The following is a 22,335-nucleotide window of genomic DNA, read 5'->3' as shown; positions in this document are numbered from 1 at the left end:
CTGTGTGTGTGTGGGGGGGGGGGGGGCAGCGAGTAGAATGGCAAGAGGTGAGATCAGAAAATTGGCTGGGTAGGTCTGATTGAGCCTTCCTCTCCAATCCAAGGACTTTGGCTCCTGGTCTGCTGAGTCACCTGGGAATCAGTGGGGGGAGCCCTTCACAGAGCAAGGATGTGTGTGACTTGCCTTTTTAAAGGCTCTCAGTCCCGCTGTGAGAAAAAGGGCAGAGCAGGGGGACCATACTGGTTAGCAATCATTAGAGCCTACGACAGTATGACACGAAGATGTCAAGATCTGGGTGTTTTGAGGGTAGACACAGTAAGATTGGTGATTGAATACAAGATGTGACCCAAAACTAAAAGCAGGGAAGGTACTAAGTATTTTCCCAGAATAACAGCAAGGGTGAAGTTGGCATTTACTGGGGAAAGTAACGAAGCAGGAAGGAGGGGGGAAGAGCAGCTTTGGTAGCTGGAGGGAGATGTTTGTTTTGGGATATGTTGATTGGAAATGTTCAAACTGGTGACATCACCAGGGAGTGAGTGGGGCCAGAAGAGGAAAGAAGACTAAAGACTCAGCCTTGCAGCTGAGCTGTCATTAACATGACAGATGAGGAGAAACTGGGAAAGGAGACTCAGAGAAAAGCACAAGAAAGAGGAAGAGGGCCAAGGGAGGATCCGGGCCCAGGATCAAGTGAAGATGCATTTCTATAAGAGACAGATTTGTTCTGCCAACAGACTGATCAGGAAACAGAGATCTAGGAGCTGACCATAGGAGAGGCCATCAACTCATGGAGGCAAGGAGGTCTTCCGTGACCTTGACAACTGGGGTTTGGATGGAGCAGTGGGAGATGGAGTGCAGTTTAGATGGCAAGAAAAGAAAAAACAAGGCCAGGGGACCATCAGAGAAGTTCCTGGGGATCATTTGTTTGTTTTCGATAGGCAATATTACCACTTATTTATAGGCTACATTCTGGAGAGAAGGACACTTTGGTGACATGAGTATGATCTTGTAGGCCATGCACACATTGAACCAATTAGCAGATACTGCATTGCCTAAGAAAGAGGAGGTGGGGTCCTTGTCTAAGAACCCTGGGGAGCCCCCAAGATGAGGGAGGGGTTGATTAGAGTGGCTTGTAAATGCACAAAATAAATTTATGTGGGCAACTAGCTATTCCCAGAGGATAAGAAAATGCTGGATTCGTGCTTTGTACTTGACATTGAGATGTATTTCAGATGTATTAAATTTTAAATGCTAAAGAGTAAAATTATAAAGGTATTAAAAGAAACTATAGAAAAAATTAAAAAGTAATCTTGGGGTATGGAAAACATTCAGGACTATGATATAAAAACAAGTATCCCAGCCAGGTGTGGTGGTAAGTGCCTCTAATCCTAGTGGCTTGGGAGGCTGAGGCGGGAGGATCAAGAATTCAAAACCAGCCTCAGCAACTTAGCAAGGCCCTAAGCAACTCAGTGAGACCCTGTCTCTAAATAAAATACAAAAAAAAAAAAAAGTCTGAGGATGTGGCTCAGTATGCCTGGGTTCAATATTGGCTCTACCCAAAAAGAAAAACAAGTACCCCAAAATGAAAATATTGATAAATTCAACCTCATATAATAGAAAATTTCACATACTTAAAAGTAGTCAAATGGTTAAAAATAAAAGACAGGGAAATAGTTGTAACTCCTAAGACCAACAAACAGCTAATTTCCAAACTATATGGGGCTTTTACAAATCAATACAGTAAAGACAAACAACCCAAAGGGAAATGAGGAAAACACACTCAGGCATTATAAATTGGCATTACTTGTTTGGAAGATGGTCAGGCAATAGCTTTCAGAATTAAAAATGCATATACCTATGTCCTAGAAATATATTACAAATATTTTTTTTTTCCTGCAAATAAACTTCTACATGTGTGAAGGGATGTTTATTCAGGGTATTTTAGGCAGGATTGTTTGTAATAGTAAATTACTGGAGGAAACCTGAAGGTGATCTTTTAGTAGGAAACTGGCCTTTTGAGAGAGCAAGGCAAGAGAATACTAGGTCATCCTTAAAAAGAGAGATACTGCTTTCATGTGCTTTGATCTCTACTATACATTGTTAGAAAAGAGGTCTCTAAAGTACATTGTTATATTTAAAAAAGATGCAGGGTCATTACATCATGTTGTACTGTTTGACACAGTTCATCATAAGAGTAAAATTAAGTGTGTAGCCATGTGGGAAAGGTGTGCTGTGGATACCTGCTGCTGCACATGGGCACATCAAGGAGTCTCTGAGATGTGAAGGATCAGAGGCAGGATGGGCCACAAACACCATGAAGGGAGGACACACAAACTTCCCACAGAACTTCCAACTAATTCTAGTCTCAGGACTCAGGTGGCTGTGGGAAGGAGTCGAGCTGACCTAGGTCACTAGTTGCATAGTTTGGGAGCGCTGAGCAACCTCCCATTTTCAGAAGCTGAAGGGTATGTGCCAAGGTTATAGGGCTCTTTGAACTTGCAGTACTTACGGGGTAGAATGGCACTTTCTTAACTGGATAAAAGTTGCTTATCAGTGAGCCACAGCAAATATCACATATACTATGATAACAGAGACTCTTCCACTCCTGTGAGCAATCAGTCAAATGTACACTATCAGTGCTTCTGCTTATCATTGTACCTAAAGCTGGCCAATGCAGTAAGTCAGGTTTTAAAAACATAACAAGTAGATGCTGGGCATAGATAAAACTGCCATAAATTATGAATTGGCTATGACTTTTCTAAGAAGCTTTTTTTTTTTAATTTGACACATGAGCAAACTACTAGAACATCTAGCAGCATTTCAGTTAAAAGTCTTGTCTTTTTTTCCTAACCTAAAGTATCTGTAGGGTGTTGAAAATTTTTAGAAAATAAAGTTAGACAACTTGTATTGTTCAAACAATACATCTCTGTCTTTCACACAAACAGATGGAGGGAGTAAAGATCTAAATGTGAAACCCCAAAATATACAATTATTAGGAAAAATTTTGGAAGAATACCTTTATAATCATCATTTATCTCAGAAGCCACAAAGAAAAAAACAAGTAAATCAACTAGAAAATTAATGAAAATTTCTGTAATCTCAAACGTCTAGTGAACAAATAAAACAACAGCCATGGTGCAATCATGCGGGGAAGAATTAGGGCAGATGGTTGCTTGAGTCATCATTATCCGTAATAAATAACACAAAATTGCAACAACTTAAGCACCCACTAACAGAATGACCAGATAAGTGATCTTTCCTGATTACTATGGACATGTCCAGAGTTCATGCCCTTAAACACTGTTATGTTCTTCCTCTCATTGGAGTACATGGCCTTCACATAGTCCCAATAATATGTCTTCAGAAACAGTCTTTCACCATCTAACCAGTTATTTTATCCATTCATTAATCTTTCCTCATCTTACATTTACAATCACTCATGTGGGCCAACTAGGAACACTGCATTCTAAAATGTTCTAAGAGATATTTAAAAAAAAAATAAGGTCTTCAAAGAGCTGCAGGTGCATGCTTGTTACAAAAGCTTGATGACACATCATTTCTCATGTGGAGGTTGTTCCTGTTCCAAAATACCAGTTATAAAAAAGGTAACAGTGGAAATATTTTTCCTAGACGATTGATAGAATGAGAATAATTGAAATCTTATTTTATTCTCCTTAGCAGTGTAACCTTGAACAAGTCACTAAAACTTGCTGAACCTCAGGTTTTTTATCTGTGAAATGGGTTGATGATCAACTTTGGTATATTTGAGGAAGGGTTACATAAGACATAAACATGGCCCCCAACAGAGGCTAAAGAAATGCTCCCTCCTTGAAGCTTTATTACCATTGAGGAACTTAAATTCTGGACAGTGAGAAGACAGAGATAAACAGATAACTGCACAATTATGTTTTTAAAATGGTATGAAAGAGGTAAGCACAGGCAGGGGTGAAATCAGAAATGTTGAGCCCATGTTTCCTCACTTGTATGCCATGCACACCATCGGTAGCTAGTTCAGGGCTCTGGAAGATCTATGCTATGGTCCAGGTATCAACTTCTAATAGGTGAATCAAAAGGAGGTGAGATGGGAAGTAGATGGTATCAGAAGCCAGTGCTGCCAAGGTTACAGGGAAAGATTCTGGGGTTTGCTCAAGGAAGATTAACCCAGCTCAGAGGCAAAAGTATTTGGGGCTGATGCTATTTTTGTAAAGACAGAGGAAGGGCATTTACACCGGGAGATGTCAGAGAACATTTCCCAAAAGTACAAATTCACCAGAAAAAAAAACTTGTAGAAGAAACAAGTGAATTAAAAGTACATCATCATATTTTCCTTTGCCATGTCTAATAAAAGATACAAAAGTATTAAAAAATCATGAAGTTTTCACTATCAGTAACCAGTGAAGAACTCAAACTAGCCATAAAGTCCAAAGCTTGATGGTCAAGGAAAGCAATGGAAGGCCAGAGAGAGCAGAGAAACTGCAGTAGGACTGGCTCCTAATGACCCCCCTTCAGTCCTCCCCAGTGGCAATGCTGACCTCAGAGCCCCCTAATTCCTACATCTTCACGGAGGCATGTCTCTTTAGATTATTCATAAAAAAGAGGATCTTCTTCATAGAAAAGAGGATGTGGGTCCTGGAAAGACAACTGAAATGGAATGTGAGCCACAGATTAGGGGCTCTTCTCACCCATTCAAGGACAGAGCTGCTACACAAGGAATCAGAGGGATTCCCAATGGGAATGGGACCATCTGCTTCTCCCAATCCAACCTAACACCACTGGATGACGGGAGTCCTGGTTTAACAAATGCTAATGAATGTGTGAAGAGAGGGCAGAGTATAGGCATTCCTATAGAAAGAAGAAAGAACTGAAAAGAGCAGCATCCACTGAGCATTCCCTGAACCTCTAGCATTCTCTTAGGGTAGAGAAAGGTGGGTAGAATAGGAGATGCCCACTCATCTGTAAATGCCAGCTCAGTGGGAAAACAGTACCCCAACTTTATCAGAGCAAACGGAATGCCTGATTAGATCTGGGCAAACATAAGCCAGTTGGAAAAAGCCATATGACATCAAGGTTCATATGGAAATGTACTGTGGGGTGGGGGCCAAGGGAACATGGTGTGAAAACTAAGAGGAAATGAAGCTAGGAGAAAATATGGGATGGGAATAAATGTTTAGTACTTGCTTTATGTGACAGAGAACTTTAGTGTTAGAAAAAAAAATTGAATTTAGCTCAAGATAAAATGATAAAAGACAGTTAAATTAAAAAGAGAACTTGAAGACCTCAGGACAGAAGCTAAATCAAAGCCATTACTAAACTCAAATCTAAATTAAATTTGAATGATGAAAAGACAATCTGTTGACTTGGAGAGAATGCTTGTAAATCACATCCAAATAAGAACAATATCCAGAACATGTAAAGAGTACTCAAAATTCAATAAATTAAATGATCCAAATTTAAAATGGGCAAAAGGATTTACCCAAATGAAATGAAACCTAGGTTCAAGCAAAAACTTACAGCCAAATGGTTATAGAAGCTGTATTTGTCATCTCCCCAAACTGGAAACAACTCAAATATTGCTCAGGTGGGGAATGAATAAACATTGTGATACATCCATAAAATGCAGTAGTATTTAGCAATAAAAACAAACAAGCAATGACACTGATAAATCTCAAATATGTTGCATTAAATGAAGGAGCTAAAATCTCTACACTATGATTCCACCTATATAGGATTCTGGAAAAAGAAAGGTATAAAGACAAAATATAGGCTGGGCATGGTGGCACAGGCCTGTATGCAATACCAGGTACCTGTGAGGCTGAGGCAGGAGGAGGGCAAGCCAGCCTGTGCCACTTAGAGAGACTCTGTCTCAAAAAATAAAAAAAGAACTGGGGGCTGGGATTATGGCTCAGTGGTAGAGCACTCACCTAGCAGGGCGGGACCCGGGTTCGATCCTCAGCACCACATAAAAAAAATAAAGGCATTGTGTTGTGCCCATCTACACCTAATAAATAAATATTAAAAAAATAAAATAAAAAATATATTAAAAAAAAGAACTGGGGATGTACCTCAGTGGTAAAGTGCCCTCCAGTACCCACCCCCCAAAACAAAACAAAACACAAACAAACTGATAGAAGATAAGCAGTTTGGTGGTTGCTTGAGCCTGTGTGTGTGTGGGACAGAGAGTAAGAAGTGTGCTATAGAAAGTACCTTGATTGTGGTGGTGGTTGCATGACTGTCAACCTGTAGAACTCTACAGTAAAAGGGTGAATTTTGGGCATGTCATTAAAACCTTAGTAAACTAAAAACAACAAAGAACATAGAGAAATTTAAAATGAAAATTGTGATGTGCAGAAAAGACCTACTATAATCACAGAGAATGCTAAATAACAAAGGCCAGAGAACAAAATAGGAGAGAAATTCATGTTTGCATGCAAATAAGTCGATGTAAGTTAAATTGTCTCTGAAACAAAAACAGAAAATCCAACAAATGGAAAAAAAATATGTTCACTATTTAATACAAGGAAACTTTCCTGAAAGATAAAAATAAAAAAGAATAAATAACCATACCATATTTCTAAAAATGTTCCATAGTGCTTACCACTGAGGTGTATACGCTTGAGCTACTGAGTCTTAGAAATTTTATTTATTTATTTAGAATTTTTTAATATTTATTTTTTAGTTTTTGGTGGACACAACATCTTTATTTTATTTTTATGTGGTGCTGAGGATCGAACCCAGCGCCCCGCGCATGCCAGGCGAGCGCACTACATCCCCAGCCCCAGAAATTTTATTTTTTAATAAATCCAAGGAGAAAGTAAAAGACCCTCTTAGAAAGAAAAAAAATAGCAGATGATCTCAGATTTTTCTGCATTTGATATTCTTTACCAGAAACATATGTCATCCTAGGACAAAAGAGCTCAAAATATTATACATTATGAAGCTTGCCTTTCAACTCTAAAGGAAATCAAGTGTAAAAGATTTCAGAGAATGTATGTCAACCAAAACAATTTTCGAAATTTAAAAGCAAAAAAAAAAAAAAAAAAAAACCTAAACAACAAAAATCTTCTGTTTCTATGACATCCAAGTAAAGGGTTAAAGAAAAAAAAAAAAGAAAAGCAGAATTAGAAAAATGACTTTGTAGTGAACAGTGAATCCATTTACATATAAAACTCATTATTAATAATTATAAAAATTATGCCTAATGATCATATTGGCATCATCTAACTTAAAATCTTTTAAAAAATGTTCTGAAATAACAAACAGCAGGCTGGGGACCTAGCTCAGTGATAGAGCACTTGCTAAGTATGTATGAGACCCTGGGTTCCATCCCCAGCACTGCAAAAAAAAAAAAAAAAAAAGGATTGACAAATAGCAATCTTGGCAGATACGCTAATAACTCCTGTCTAAAACTGAGGCATCAAGATTTTTGTCTAAAAATCTGGCTCTTTCATTTTTTTTCTCTTAATCTCCTTTTTTTTGACTTTAGCAATATCATTCTTTTTGGAAATACCCTTTCTTATGATAAAAGAGCATTGATTACAAAGAATCTCTTTAGGTACTCCTTTTATTTCCAAATTCAACTTAAATTAAATACTATAATATCTTTAATAAAAATGGAATCTATAAAATGGTTCAATGTTTCCAAAAGTATTTCTGACTAGGCTTTTGATCCTTTTGCTCTGTATATATATAGAAATTACAATCATACCATATGTAATGATATTTAACATTTACTGTATGTCAAGACCATTCTGGGTGTTGTCCGTGGGTTAGCTCATGCATTCTCAACTTTGTAGTGCAGTAAATGTTATCATTATTATCTCCATTTACAGACGAGGAAACTGAGGCACAGTTGTATTCTGCTTAGGGAATGCTTACAAGTGGACCAGGAAGGATTAGGAAATAGGAAGCAGCCAGTCTGGCTCCTACTCTGTGCCCACAAGCTGAGCAGCCTTCCGTGGATGAACAGTGGTCAATTCTAGGAAAAGGTATGTTTCCCCCACTTTTATCTTCCTCCATATTGTTTGAACTCTTTTAATGGTGCATATTAATTTAAATAAAAAAGAATATTTTTTTTTCTTTTAAATCTTTGTAAAGAGTTGGAGGAGAGTTTAAAATAAGCCAGGATGTAGTGGGAGTTGGCAATGTGGATGAGTTTGCTTTTTTTAATGTGTCTGTATTACACACTTGTATTTTTTTAAATATTGAAGAAAAATGCTTGATTGAATTCACAGTGAAGCTGACTGCCCTTTAGGCAGTTAAGCCAAATTGACATTTCTGTATGGGTTTAATTTAACTTTTTATTTTTATATTGATGGTTGTTGATTCCTTGCCTAATAATAACATCTATATTTATTATTTGAATGTATAACTACTCCTGTTTCTTCTCAAAGTTCATTGAGATCCACCAACAAATGGAAGACCTTTTTTTTAATATTTATTTTTTAGGTTTAAGTGGACACAATATCTTTATTTTACATTTATGTGGTGCTGAGGATCGAACCCAGTGCCTCATGCATGCTAGGTGAGTGCTCTCCCACTGAGCCACAACCCCAACCCCTGGAAGAATGTTTTTAAAGAGAATAAAGTATAGGTAATTACACTGAAATAAAATTAGAAGGAAATATGCCTATGCAAAAAAGATTATTTTAAAATAATTGTATTTTGAAGAACTAATATCAGATCTTTATAAACATCATTATGGAATATATCTCAGCACTCTCCACCAGCTCTCTGTTCACCTCTATTAATCTGGCTGAGAAAAAGTCATGTAGTTTATCTTCCATATGAATATAAATTATTTATATAAATAACTTTTTTCATCCATCCATTGCTGGATGGATTCTCACTAAATTTGAAGAGTATTTGAGGCCCACATTTATTTAAAATATAGGCTGTACCATGAGCCAGATATTATATTAGGAGGTGTGGAAGTCATTTCAGAGTGTCTAGAATTGAAAATAAGAATTTATTAAATTTGGAGATTCAGTTTTGAGACAATCAATCCTAAAACATAGCCTTTGGAATGTAACCAGAATTCCCTTTAGGTTTTTTTAAGGACACCCTCAAAAGGGCAGTCATCCTGGCAGATGGCTGACAAGAAGGCCACAGCAAGAGGTTGCAGGATAGCTGAGCTGGGCGAGGTTGGCCTCCAACAGAGGAAAATTGCCCAGCAGTTTCCTATACATGCCCTGCTTGGAAGTCACAGGGCAGAACCTATGGGGAACATGTATGCCAGCCAGGATGATTCACCTGAACAATGATTTACTGATGATTCATTGAATGCTGAATTTAATGATTCCACAGTAGGAGCACCGAGAATGGTAGCTGGAAACAGTAGTGGTAACAGCTAATATGCTGGAGGGTTGACGTAGATGTGCCATTGCTGATACCATGTCCTTTATAAGTCTGGGCCCTTCCAATCCTGACAAGTGACCAATGAGGTAAACTATCCAGTCATATCCAAGAGAAGTAACAGAGGCTCTGAACGATGGAGTACTTTTCTCAGGGGACACCTGTGATGGCAGAGGCACTGATGCCTGGGCAAGGATGTGAGCGTACAGTTCTAAGTTTCTGGTCCCCCACTGATAATTGTGTAGCCTGAGAAGTTTCTGGTTCATTAACTTTGTGACACTCTGGTTTCTTGTCCATAAAATGGGGAAATGATAGCATCCTTTCTGCAGAACTGAGATGAGGGTTACATAAGTCAATAAATTCAAACTCTCAAATGATGTTTCCCATTGACACCCAAATGAAGAATGGGAAAGGACAGAGTAAGGAGGTGGCTGGCAAGCCGGAAATGGCAGCCAAGTACCATAAGGCTTCCTGGAGGATTTAAAATGATAACACGATTGGTGACTAATTGGGATCCTCCCTGCTCTGTCATGACCTTAATTCCTCACACTGCTCACCTCTCTTGAAGTCCTCATTGTTTTCCAGTTGTCTCTTGGTCTTCTGTTGAATATCACAAAGGAATCCAATGGTGAAGAGGGACAATCCTACCAATCGAAGAGGTTTAAACCATGTATATGTGGCACCAATTGATTGAGCTACACTGATGGAGCCAGTCACTTTTTGGTTCAGGTAGATAATTAATGGGGTGGTTGTCAGTGAGTTACCTGGATGAGACAGGTGTGTTTTAGTAAAGTGCTATCGAATCCTATTTGTGCCCTTATTCCTTTACCAAGTTGCCCAAACCATGGGGTTTTCTTGTGTCCTATTGGCCTGGTTGACATAACCCAGAAATTGATACCTTTACTGCCTGTTTATTTTCCACTGAAATCAATTTGGGGAAAAAATACATAAAAAGCAAAACAGAAAAGCTGGCATCCTTTTGACTAAATGATAATAATATAGAGGGGAGGATAAGATCAATATTCCTGGGGGTGAGAAGAGAAGTTATGAAGTCACAGAAGATTGCAGCATAGTTTCAGGAACATAAACACACACACACACACACACACACACACACAAAACAAAACAAAACAAAACAAAACAAAACAACAAGAACAACAACCAAACGGCTGAAAAGAAAGTCTTGAAGTAATGGCACTGCATGGGCTCATGAAAGGCTTCATTATCACCTCTTTTTAAGGAACAAAGCCAAAGCTGAGGCATTTGAGAATGAGAAGAAGATATACACCTGGAGAAAGAGAAAATCCTGTAGTCCAATTTTTCCAGAAGGACGTTTCAGGAGACAGAGAAACATTCTACCAAAGAGTTCCTTGATTCCTTCACACCCTAGAGTAGTATTATTCTGTTTGTGAATTTCAATTAATGCTCTCCCTAGGCCAGCCCTTGGCTTGGGCTTAGAATGAGCTTTCCTTCCCACCCAACCTGAATGTGGGCAACACCTCTGTTGGCTAACTAGCAATAGTCCCTATGAGAGAGCAGACCATTTTCTGGCACAATTTTGAACCAATCACTTTGGGTGAGTAATGGAGGTGTTTGGATTCTGTGCAATTACAGGTTACTGTATGCCATGCATCATGCTACTCAGCGAGTTTCTTCCCATAGGCAGTGGAGACAATCATTCCCTGTATCCCGTGTTCTAGAAACATCCAAATTGACGGATCATTTCTTAGAGTAGAAGTCCCACGGTCTCCAGCTAACCTGAATAGATTTGCTATTTCTGTCACCCAGAAAGTTCCCATAGTGTTCCAGTTGGTGTTCTTGCCTGCCACAGGTCACTCTCAAAAATACCCTAAATTGCAAACTTGACCTCCGTTGCTGTGACTGTCTATGGACCTCCCCAGCCCTGTGTGTCTCCACCTCACATGCTGTGCTCGGTAAAGACAAGCTGCAGCAGTTCTCCACAGGCTCCAGGGCTTTACCTTTATTTATAACCTTGCTTCTGTCTGGGATACTCCTTTCCATTACTCATCTTTCAGGCATGAATTCAGGTGTGATACTCATTTCTTAAACTCCTGGGGATTCCCTGGGTGCCCTGGCCATTGTTCTTTAGAAGCACTCATCTCAAGATTATGTGCCCATCTTCCAGATGAATCTAAAACCCACCTTGGGCAAGAAGCTTGCTATTTATTTCTGAGCATCTAGCACCTTACACGGTACCTGACACTGAGTAGACACCAACTGAAGGTTTGCTGAGCTATCTGGTTTCTGACACCCATGGAGATACATTCTCATGGGATCCACGCCCACACAGCCCATGACTTTCCCTGGGGTCAACTGAGGTGGGCCTGGAGCTGAGGCTTGAGGTGACTGACATCTTCCCCTAGCATGCACAGCCAGTCCTGAGCACAGCTGAGGGAGACTAACCAAGCCTTGTGAGAGCATGGACAAAATATTCAAACCTCCTCCCTCTGCTTGTTTGGTTATTCGGAGATGGTTTTTGTCACTCCATTCTCATGCTCTGTGGTCTCCTGTGCTTTCTGGCCATCCAGCATGCTTGATGTACGCTGACTGCTGCACCCACCCAGCTCAGGACACACAGGTCTTTCAGAGGCTCCACTGGACCGTGGTAAATGGCTTTCCAGTGTGCGCTGTGGCTAAAGTCTTCTAGAGATTGTGCCTGAGTGAGGGAAAGGAAGAGCAATAAAGACTCTTTGTTCCCCATTTTCCCCAACATTCCCCTTCCTCCTCCTTCTGCTTCCCATCTGATGGAAAGTGAGGAGATGATGTAGCCCTCAGGGAGTTGTCCAAAGCAGCTGGTGTGCAGACTTCATGAGAAGGGTGAGGTGGGGAGCTTCTGGATGTGGGCAGCATGCTTTTCCCCATCAGCCCAAAGGACACCCTGGAGAGTGGTGAGGAAATCAGCTTGTGCCCTCCTGACTCCTAAGTGCACACCTAAGTGCATGAGCACACATGTGCACACACCACACACCATACAGACACATACATGCTGCATACCAGACACACATAACATATACCATGTATACCACACATACCCATACACACCACCCTCCCACACATACCACACTCCATACACACTGCTTACCACACAGACATACCATGTACTATAAACCACATATACCACACATGCCACAATACACTGCACACACACACACACAGCATACCACATACACCACACACCATACACCGTATATATCACAGAGATCACATATATACCATACAAGCACATTGTACACATACCACATATATCCCATACACCCACATAATCATACTGCACATACCACCATGCACATCATACACTATACATACCTCACAAACCATTCCTAGACACTATACCACACAAACCACCCACATGCACACACACACACAAACACAAGCATGCACATACACACTCCCTATAGACACATGGGACACACCATAACACACACACACACACACACGTACACCACACACATTTTTAATTTTTTGGCAAACCCCACTCCTATGTGAGGGTATATCCTGGGGACTAATGATAGAGTGAGGGGGAATGAAGGATACCATCCATGAATAGCCCTTAAATAAACAAAAAAATTGTTTTTTTTTTTTTAATCTTCATTGGTTTCTTGGTTGTAGGAAAGAGGGAGAGCCTGTTATAGGTCAGGGAGAATTGGGCATAAGATTAATCTCCAAAGTGACTCTTGTGATAGGCATACACATAGTTGTAAATTCTTGAAATTTCTTTTGTCTTTGAATAAAGATAATAGCTGTGAGCAGGGGACGAGAGGAGAGTAGGCATAGAGGGCATTTTTCAGCAGGAGTAAAGCCTCTTCATGATTTATTACTTGATTAGGTTCCAGCAACTGTGCAGTTGATATTCTTATTCAGGATAACAGGAGCTTGGTTGGGATAAATAAAAATATAACTAGTTTGTACCACTTGATCTAAGATGTTCTTCATGTTCAAATGGGTATTTTGGGGAATTTGGATACAAGGTGAGCCCCCAAAGCTCCTGTGTTAATGCAGGATTGTTCAGGGCTAAAATGATGGGATTACAACATCTGTAGCCTAATCAGTCCATCCCAGTTTATTTAGATGGACTGGCTGGGTAGACACTGTAGGTAGGTGGGCTGTAGCTGGAGGTTGGTCACTGGAGTGTGCTCTGGAATAGCTCATCTCCCTGTGCCCTTTCCCTCTGACCCCTCTTTCTACCTCCAATTGGCATGAATGGAGCAATATTCTTCACCACGCCCTTGTACCACAATGCGCTGCTTCACCACGGGCCCAGAGCAATAGCGTGGCAGTCTGTGGAACTGAAACTCTGAGATTCTGAGCCCCAAATAAACCTTTCTTCCTCTGAGTTGTTCTTGTCAGGTGTTTTAGCTAGAGCAACACAAAGCTGACTAAAACAGTATTCCAAAAAATAAAATAAACAAAGAAAAACAAAGAGAAGTGCTGGTCTGTGTCTCCTACCTTCAAGTGGAGGAGTAGATTTTAACATTCACAGTCCAGGCCATAAGTGGAACTTTCGAACTGGGTCCAGCTGCACCAACACGGGGGGCGGGGGGCGGGGCTCAGGCTATCACTGGGCAGATTTGTCAGTGAATGTGACCAGTGTGTGATGCTCCCTTCAAACTGAGAGGGCAAATTAGACTCAACCTGCCAAAGGCTTGTAACTTTCTTCCATTTGATCCTCTATATGGGGAAAAAAAGAACTTGTAACTTCACTTTTATCACAAAAACATGCCATTTACTATAATAAATAGAAGTGGTAAAAGAGGGCATCCCTGTCTTGTTCCAGTTTTTAGAGGGAATGCTTTCAATTTTTCTCTATTTAGAATAATGTTGGACTGGGGCTTAGCACAGGTAGCCTTTACAATGTTGAGGTATGTTCCTGATATCCCTAGTTTTTCTAGTGTTTTGAACATGAAGGGATGCTGTATTTTAATTGTTTTAAATTGATTTAAATGTTTTTTATGCATCTATTGATCTCAATGATTTTTAAGAGATTTATATGATCATATGATTTTTATCTTTAAATCTATTGATGTGATGAATTACATTTATTGATTTCCGTATGTTGAACCAAACTTACATCGCTGGATGAACCCTACTGATCATGGTGCACTATCTTTTAGATATGTTTTTGTAATCAATTTGCCAGAATTTTATTGAGAATTTTTGCATCTATATTCATTAGAGATATTGGTCTGAAGTTTTCTTTCTTTGATTTGTCTTAGTCTGGTTTTGGAATAAGGATGATATTGACCTCACAGAATGTGTTTGAAAATGTTCCCTCTTTTTCTATTTCATAAAATAGTTTGAGAAGTATTATGTTAGTTCTTCTTTAAAGGTCTTGTAGAACTCAGCTGTGTATTTATCCAGTCCTGGGCTTTTCTTGGTTGGTAGACTTCTGATGGTGTCCTCTATTCCCTTACTTGAAATCTATGTTTAAATTGTGTATATCAGGGGCAGGGGATATAGCTCAGTTGATACAGTGTTTGCCTGCTTGCACAAGGCCCTGGGTTCGATCCCCAGCACCACCAAAAATAAAATAAATTGTTCGTATCATCCTAATTTAGTTTGGGCATATCATATGCTTCTAGAAATTTGTTGATGCCTTAAATATTTTTTTATTTTATTGGAGTACAAATTTTCAAAATAATTTCTAATTCTCTTCTGTATTTCTGTAGTGTCTGTTGTAATATTTCTTTTTTTTATCACAGATGATAGTAATTTGAGTTTTTTTCTCTCCTCTTCATTAGCATGGCTAATGGTTTATCAATTTTAATTATTTTTTCAAAGAACCTACTTTTTGTTTTGTCAATTTTTTCAATTGTTTCTTTTGTTTTCATTTCATTGATTTCGGCTCTGATTTTAATTATTTTCTGTCTTCTACTGCTTTGGGGGTTGATTTGTTCTTTTTCTAAGGCTTTGAGAAGACAGGAATGCCCTCTTTCATCACTTCTACTTAACATAGTTTTTGAAACTCTAGACAGAGCAATCAGACAGATGAAAGAAATTAAAGGGTTATGGACAGGAAAATAAGAATTCTAATTATCACTATTTGAAGATGATATGATTCTATACCTAGAAGACCCAAAACAGTCCACCAGAAATCTCCTAGGACTAATAAATGAATTCAGCAAAGTAGCTGGATATAAATCAGCATCCATAAATAAAAGGCATTTATGTACATCAGTGACAAATCCTCTGAAAGGGAAACTAGGAAAACCACTCCATTTATAATAGCCTCAAAAAAAAAAAATGGGAATCAACTTCATGAAAGAGATGAAAGACCTCTATAATGAAAATTACAGCATGCTAAAGAAAGAAATTAAAGAAGTCCTTAGAAGATGAAAATATCTACCTTGTTCTTGGATAGGCAGAATTAATATTATCAAAATGACCACATTACCAAAAGCACTATACAGATTTAATGCAATCTCAATCAAAACCCCAATGACATTCCTCATAGAAATAGAAAAGGCAATCATGAAATTCATCTGGAAAAATAAGAGGCCCAGAATAGCCAAAGCAATCCTTAGAAAGAAGAGTGAAGCTGGTGGCATTACTATTCTTAAACTATACCACAGAGCAATAGTAACAAAAACAGCATGATATTGACACCAAAATAGACTTGTAGATAAATGGTACAGAATAGAGGACACAGAGACTAACCCATATAACGACAGTTATGTTAGACAAAGGTGCCAAAAAATATATATTGGAGAAAAGATAGCCTCTTCAACAAATGGTGCTGGGAAAACTGGAAATCCACATGTAACAAAATGAAATTAAACCTCTATCTCTCCATGCACAAAACTCAACTCAAAGTGGGTCAAGGACCTTGGAATTAAATTGGAGATCTTGCACCTAATCGAGAAAAAGTAGACCCAAATCTCCATCATGTCGGATTAGGCCCCAACTTCTTTAATAAGACTTCTATAGTGCAAGAATTAAAACCAGGAATCAGTAAATGGGATAGATTCAAACTAAAAAGCTTCTTCTCAGCAAAAAGAAACAATCAGTGAGGTGAACAGAGAGCCTACACAATGAGAGCAAATCTTTACCTCAAGGACATCAGATAGAGCACTAATCTCTAGAATATATAAAGCACTCAAAAACCTTAACACCAACCTCCCCCCCCACCAATAACCCAATCAATAAATAGGCCAAGGAACTCAACAGACACTTCTCAGAAGAGGATATACAATCAATTAATAAGCATGAAAAAATGTTCAACATCTCTAGCAATTGAAGAAATGTAAATCAAAACTACATTGAGATTTCATCTCATTCCAGCCAGAATGGCAGCTATCAAAAATACAAACAATAATAAGTGTTGGTGAGGATATGGGGGAAAAGGCACACTCATACATTGTTGGTGGGACTGCAAATTGGTGCAACCACTCTGGAAAGCAGTATGAAGATTCCTTGGAAAACTTGGGATAGAACCACCATTTGACCCAGCTATCCCACTCCTAGGTCTATACCCAAAGGACTTAAAAGCAGCATACTACAGGGACACAGCCATATCAATATTTATAGCCGCACAATTCACAGTAGCTAAATTGTGGAAACAACCCAGATGCCCTTCAGTAGATGAATGGGTAGGGAAACTTTGGTATATATACACAATGGAACATTATTCAGCATTAAAAGAGAATAAAATCATGGCATTTGCAGGTAAATGGATGGAGTTAGAGAAGATAATGCTAAGTGAAGTAAGCCAATCCCCAAAAAACCAAAGGCTGAATGTTTTCTTTGATATGAGGATGCTGACTCATAATGATGATTGGGCGGGGAGCATGGGAGGAATGGAGGGGCTTTAGATAGGGCAAAGGGGAGGGAGGGGAAGGAAGGGGGTAAAGGGGTAGGAATAATGGTGGAATGAGTTGGACATCATTACCCTAAGTACATGTATGAAGACACGAATGGTGAGAAAATATTTTGTATACAATTACTGACTTGAAAAATTGTGCTCTTTATGTGTAATAGGAAATGAATTGCATTCTGCCATTGTGCATAACAAATTAGAATAAATAAATAATTTAATTAAAAAAACATGCCATTTACATATTAGCTGGTGCATTAGTTTCTAAGGCTGTCACAACAGAGTAGCACAGATGGCTTAAAAACAGCAGTGCATTGTCTCCCAATTCTGAGATCAAGGTTGATTTCTCCTGAGGCCTCTCTCTTTGGCTTATAGATCCCCATCTTCTCCCTATAAGTATCTTGTGTCCAAATCTCCTCTTATGAGAATACAAGTCATGTTGGATTAGGGCCCAACCTATGTACCTCATTTTAACTTTACCTCTTTAAAGACCTTAAGCCCAAATATAATCATATTCTTAGGTACTCATGGTGAGGATTTCAACTCAGCTGGTGGGGAGGGGGGGATGACAAAATTCAGTCCACAGTATGTTGTAGTACTTAAAATTTTCCTCCTACAATTTTGTTAAAGACTTTTGTTTCTATCAAAGGAAAAAAGCTTTAAGTTAGAGAGTCATTCTCTGATTTACAATACCAAGAAGGCACTTCCTGTTGAAATTACTTTTTCCTAAGGGAATGTCCTGGACACTTTCCTTGGGATTTCATTAAGAGCAATAAGTCTTGTGTTGCAACCATTTCTTGCCTGGCCCTGGGCTGAGTATAACTATTATGTTTTGTTTAGCTCAACAAAGACAGAGCAGTTGCCCATTTGATTCTATTACTCTTCCTAGAGCAAATAGGTAGAGATCGTTGGCAATGATTTGGGGGATGGCAGAAATTGGTTATTAGGTTGCAGGCAAATTGTGTGTTCTCTGGGGCTGATGTGACCATCAAGCCGCCCCTGCTGATCCAGAGCTCTGGCCCTGGGTTTCTTCCCAGCAGATTGGATGGGAAATTTCCCATCCACCCAGCACTGCCTCTGGTACTCAGAATACTCTGGGAATTCCCAGAAAACCTGCAACAGAATAATTTACATACCAGCATGTTCTCAAACTTTCGCTTCTAGAAACCACCAGTCTCTGTGTGGAGCCAAATTGGGTGAACGATGAGGTATCAAACCAAGCAACCCTGCAATAGTCCAAACAGCGACTGTGCCAAGAGAGTTATCACGTTGTTCTCAGGCAGAGTTTAGAATTTGCCACTGAAGATCTTTCCAAGTGATGTTTTGTGAAACTGTGAACAATGTTAGTGGGTCTGTAATAATTATGTGACCCTAAAGGTCACAGTCCTCAATGTATTTGTACAGTGTTTACTTCAAAAAATAAAAATTTCCGGTTTCTTTTTCTACTAACAAATAAAGAGTAACGAACATTTTTGAGGAGCTGCTCTGATCCCAAAGATCTGCTCAGCACCAAAGAAGGAAAGTGCAGCATTCCTAGCCTCTATGCAATAGATGCAAAACCAGACTTGGGTACAGGGCGACCAGTGTTATCATTTATGCACTCCTGTCTGAGCTGAGTGGGGGCGAGGCAGCTTATAAAGCCTCTGTCTTCCCCTGGAGTGGAGAGACAGCTAGGCGCAGGTGGGAGAGAAAAGAAAATCAGCCATCTGCCCAATCTTGACAAGATCTCATTCCAGAGATGGATATCTTTACTTTTTGCTCTTGTGAAACTCCAAGTTGAAAGAACTAAACTTGGGTTCTGTCTTAGTCCGTTCTCCAGGGTATTTATTAATTCATGATTTTGTAGACTTAAAGTCCAAATGGTATCATGTAGGCTCTGGAGAGGGCTTTGTGGTGGATAGAACATACGTGGGATGGAGAGATCACATAGTGAGACTGGAAGCCAGAGAGAAGTGGGAGGGGACAGTTGTGTACTTTTATAACAATGTCTTCTTGAGAATGAACCAGGGTCCAAGGGAAGCCTCCTTAATGACCCCCCACCTCTTAAAAGTCCCACTGACTCCCAACATTGCCCCATTGGGGATGAAGTCTCCAACACATGAACCCTTGGGGGACACGCTCAAACCACATTCAAATCACTGGAAATGCATTCTGATGTCAAGTGAGAGAAGTGGCCTACGTTCCAGGTCCCAGTTGTCTACCTGAAGTCATTGGAAGACTCTAGTCTCCCCCAGTCCAGATGCACAAGTCCCTGTGCACAGACCCAGCCAGCAGCCTCTGGATTCCTTGTTCTCCTCTGCTGGCCCTTCCATCCATTAGGAGTTTGAGGTCCAATGGCTGTCAGGACAATGGGCCTAGGCTTGACTGAAAGCATGCCCCTGTACACTCAGCTCCTGCGGGTGGTGATGGAGACCAAGAAGAGACAACTGCTTGGTGGAGGTAGCTGAGGCATGTCTTGGGTCCTTCCCAGACATGATCTCTTGTCACACTCTCTATGCTCTGTTTCTCCTTCCCCCCCAGGGTCATCATGGGAAGCAAGCATTCATTATGCATTCCATAATCTGGACTATTTTAGGGCCATAGAAGTTATGTTGATGAAGAACCTTTTAGCTTCCTGTAGAATAATTAAAAAGGACAGACTATATGACTGAGGTCATTTTAGAATCCCAATGATGTCTAAATATGTACTTTAAACAAATAAAGTAGGAAAATGTCAACTTATTTCTGAGTATAGGGTGTTGATTTTTCCCTATCCTTCTATATTGTCTGAATTTTGTATAAATAGGGAAAATGAATTATTTGAAAGGTGGAAAGCTCATCCAGACAAGTATCAAAGCATTCTCTGGCTTTGTGGATAACTTTAAGGCATTAGGTCTCCCATAGGGTACAGATTAATGTCTTCTTTACCCCCTGTGCTTCTATTGCTCTCTGGCTGGACTTTAAACCAGAGGAAGAGCCACAGCCATCAACCAACAATGTGGGGAACTAACATAGACCCCAACTGAAATTGGCTCTTAAAAGTGCTCCTAAAGTTCTGGCACTTGAAGAACTTAACTACGGAAGGAGTGTTTATTGAGCAAGTGCTATATTCTATGCACAGCTCTGGGAATAAACCAAATCCCTGCCTTCATTTCCAACTTTTCTTCTCTGTTAAATAGCATTTGTCTTCTCTTTGATATTCATTCTCTCACTGTCTCTATGGCAGGGCAGGGAGAAGGAAAGAGCTAACCCTAAAGCTAGCTGACCTTCATGATTATGTCAGTGAATCCTCATAAAGTATCCAGGTAAGGATTTTACAAGACAGGTTACAAGCTCAGAGAGTGTGATAGTGGCTTTCTATTGCTATTATTGGCTTCTAAAGAGAAAAGGATTATTTTGGCTTATGGTTTTAGAGTTTCCAGTAAATGATCAGGCTAACCAACAACTTAAGCTTCTGGTGGTAATGCCAGAAGGCACTGATACGGAGTGCACAGCAGAGAAAAACTGCTCACATCTTGGACAGGAAGCAAAGTCAGTAAGGGGGAAGGGCCACTATCCTTTTCAATGGTTCACCCTCAATGACCCAAAGACCTCCTACTAGGCCCCACCTCTTTAAGTTTCCACACCTCACAATAGACCAAACTAAGGACCAAACCTTTAAAAAATTAGCCTTTGGGATACGTGTAAGACTGAAACTATAGCAGAGAGATTAAGTAATTTATTCACAGTCACACAACAATTAAGGGGCAGAGCATGACTAAGCCCATGTCTTTCCTGAGAAACTATCTTACCACTTTAAAGCAGCATTAAAAAAAAAAAATCAGATCCTTTTATTCCAGACCCAGCTTTGTATTTCCTCAATTTTAGTAAAACAGGCAGACCTAGGAATTCGCCAGAATCTTTAGATGTATCAGTTTTAAGGTTTGTTTTCATTCTTGGTTCCATTTTTAATGTCCACAGATAACAAAAGAGCAGTAAGAATTCCCTATACTTTATTTTCTCTTTTTGTTCATCTTTAGGCCTCAGTAACCAGTTATTTTCTGTGACATGTCAGAGATCAACTTCATGGACAGAAATTCAATGAGCTGATGTGAATTTGAGGAACTCAGGACCCTGCTCATGCCAGGGGCTTGGCTGGCTAGTGTTGGTCTTCTATCTTCCCTTCCAGCTCCTTTCTTCTCTTCATTTCCTTCTGCCTGGGGCACTCTGCCAAGATACTTTCTATCTCTGAGCTCTGCACCTGCTTTCCTAAAGGGGGAAGCTCTGTGGCTGGCCCTCTTAGGGCTGGCTTGTCATGGCTCCCATTTCAGCTCATAAGCTGTTCTTAGCAGTGGCCCTCCCTGATCCTCAGCTAAAGGAAATCACCCCAACCAGCCACTCTCCTCCCTCCCTCTGTCTCTCTCTATATATTTTTTCATATCATTAATCACTACTTGCAATTCCATAAGCTCCGTGATTGTTTGGGTCCCTGAGCAACTAGAACAGTACTTGGCATATATGAGGCTCTTGGAAATGGTGTGAATGTTTTGAATTAGGAACTGAGCTCCAGGGGACATGGAGATAACTTTGTTCCAACACATCTAGCCTCCAGCCAGAAATGGCAGGGTTGGGGCAATGAGATGAGAGATAATAAAACCAAAACATCATTGTCAGAAACAAGGTCACCTTTGCAATCTCTGGAAATCTCCATTCATTTTGTCTGTGCCTCATCTCTCATTTCATCTGGGATCTGAATCTGACCTTTGAATTGGCCACAGGATTTTTTTTTTTTTTTTTTTTTTTTTTTACCATTAAACTCAGGAGCACCCAACCACTGAGCCACATCCCCAGCCCTATTTTATATTTCATTTAGAGACAGGGTCTCATTGAGTTGCTTAGGACCTCACAAAATTCCTGAGGCTGGCTTTTAACTCACAAACCTCCTGCCTCAAGCCGCTGGGGTTACAGGTGTGCGCCACTGCACCTGGTACAGGATCAGTTTTGTCCATGAAAGGAAGGACCAAATCACTGTGGCATGACTAGACAGACTTATTATTTTTCCCATACTGGGATCCATGTCTCCTGGAGCCCAAAGCGACCACCTGCCATTACGTTTTGCTTTGTTTTCCTCATTTGAACTGAACCCCTTCCCTATGGCACCTTTGCTCAGCTTTCTGGGCTCCAGGCCATTTCCACCT

At 39.9% G+C, this 22,335-nt stretch overlaps 1 long non-coding RNA gene across 1 annotated transcript in view; it reads left to right on the top strand.

Annotated features, from left to right (window-relative positions):
- The window catches only part of LOC125612505, a 28,796-nt gene that overhangs the window by 2,391 nt on the left and 4,070 nt on the right, over nt 1-22,335 (top strand). The window contains exon 2 of the long non-coding RNA XR_007342927.1: nt 7,827-7,982. This is a non-coding gene — a long non-coding RNA (uncharacterized LOC125612505). The remainder of the gene's footprint in view (nt 1-7,826; nt 7,983-22,335) is intronic.

This window comes from Marmota marmota, unplaced genomic scaffold, assembly GCF_001458135.2.
Source record: "Marmota marmota marmota unplaced genomic scaffold, marMar, whole genome shotgun sequence".
NCBI lineage: Eukaryota > Metazoa > Chordata > Mammalia > Rodentia > Sciuridae > Marmota > Marmota marmota.
This window is presented reverse-complemented; position numbering and strand designations above follow the sequence as displayed.